The 1,826-nt window shown below is 42.8% G+C and overlaps 1 non-coding gene across 1 annotated transcript; it reads left to right on the top strand.

The window, feature by feature from the left end:
- The first annotated feature begins 1,366 nt into the window (after positions 1-1,366).
- trnaq-uug (transfer RNA glutamine (anticodon UUG)) lies at positions 1,367-1,438 on the top strand. The gene has a single exon. It is a non-coding gene; the product is annotated as a tRNA-Gln (tRNA).
- Positions 1,439-1,826: the final 388 nt, after the last annotated feature.

The following is a 1,826-nucleotide window of genomic DNA, read 5'->3' as shown; positions in this document are numbered from 1 at the left end:
GCACTTTTAACCAGGCAAGACTGAAGTACAAGCTGTGATGAACAGTGTGAAACAGAAACAGCTACTTGAGAACCCATAGCCTCGACGGCACCTGTGTGAATTGCTCTGCATCGATAATTAGCAGAGCGTAAAGAGGGAAAACTGACACGATGGAAGAGAAAAGGCCGAGCCAAATTGTAATGTTGCAGATGGTTTTGTTCTTTTTGAGAAATGTTTCAAAAATTTTGTCATGGTTGTTGCCATGGTGTAATGGTGAGCACTCTGGACTCTAAATTTAATGATCTGAGTTCAAATCTCATTTGAACCTGAATGCTTGTTGTCCCAGCTGCTGAGAATTTGGGACAAACAAGTGAAAGACACCTGGTGCTGGTGGGCAGTTTTGTTGCCTTTGTCATTAATGCTTGATCTGCAAGTCGAGTTGTCAAATCGTGTGTTCAACCGTCAGTTATTTGCTACAAATCAGCGGAGGACAAATCACTTTGTCGTCGAATGCGCCTTTGTCTGCACAATGTGTGCTGAGATTATCTGTGCAATATGCATTCCGCAGGATCAATAAAAGCAAAGCTGTTTGAAATGCAGGCACTGCATAGAAACAAAGAAACACAGAAAATACTTGCAGGGGAAGGCCATTCGACCCTTCGAGCCTGCACCTCACTCAATAAGATCATGGCTGATCATTCACCTCAGTACCCATTTCCTGCTTTGTCTCCATACCCCTTGATCCCTTTAGCCGTAAGGGCCACATCTAACTCCCTCTTGAATATATCCAACGAACTGTCATCAAAAACTCTCTGCAGTAGTGAATTGCACAGGTTAACAACTCTCTGAGTGAAGAAGGTTCTCCTCATCTTGGTCCTAAATGGCTTAAACTGTGTTCCATTGTTCTGGACTTCCCCAACATTGGGAACATTCTTCCTGCATCTAACCTGTCCAGTCACATCAGAATTTTATATGTTTCTATGAGATCCCATCTCATCTTTCTAAACGCCAGTGAATAAAGGCACAGTCGATCCAGTCTCTCCTCATATGTCGGTCCTGCCATCCCGGGAATCAGTCTGGTGAACCTTCGCACTCGACAAAACGTTTTCTTTTCATGCCAAGCATTTTACATGAATGCATTGCAATGCCAATGCATTTTTTACCTGGCAAGACTGAAGTACAAGCTGTGATGAACAGTGTGAAACAGAAACAACTACTTGAGAAACCATAGCCTCGACGGTACCTGTGTGAATTGCTCTGCGCCGATAATTAGCAGAGCGTAAATAAGGGAAACTGATGCGAGACATGAGAATAGGCCGAGCCAAAGTGTAATGGTGGCGATGATTTTGTTGTTTTTGAGAATTTTTTCAAAGATGGTGGTGTGGTTGGTTCCATGGTGTAATGGTGAGCACTCTGGACTTTGAATCCAGCAATCTGAGTTCAAATCTCAGTGGAACCTCAATTCTTGTTGTCCCAGCTGCTGAAAATTTGGGACAAACAAGTAAAAGACACCTGGTGCTGGTGGACAATTTTATTGCCTTTATCATTGATGCTTGATCGACAAGTCTCGTTGTCAAATCCTGTGCTCTGTGGGAGCACAGTCCCGCATTGCTGAACTCTTTGCTTCAGCACGCAGTCTGAAGTTTGGATTAAAAAACAGGAAGATTGAAGTTTGGATAGAAAAGAGACTGTTAGACAATGTGGTGCCTTCAGCCAGTGAGATGAGTAACTGGTCATTGTCTGGATGTTATATATTTGAGTACCTTGTTACGGTGGGAATAATGGAAATTCAGGACTAAACGATTTGACGATGTCTGTATGTTCTGTATTTGAGTTTAAACTTGTTA

This window comes from Pristiophorus japonicus, unplaced genomic scaffold (genome assembly GCF_044704955.1).
Source record: "Pristiophorus japonicus isolate sPriJap1 unplaced genomic scaffold, sPriJap1.hap1 HAP1_SCAFFOLD_219, whole genome shotgun sequence".
NCBI classification, from domain to species: Eukaryota; Metazoa; Chordata; class Chondrichthyes; family Pristiophoridae; genus Pristiophorus; species Pristiophorus japonicus.
Note: the sequence above shows the minus strand (reverse complement) of the source record. Positions and strands in the feature narration are given on the sequence as shown.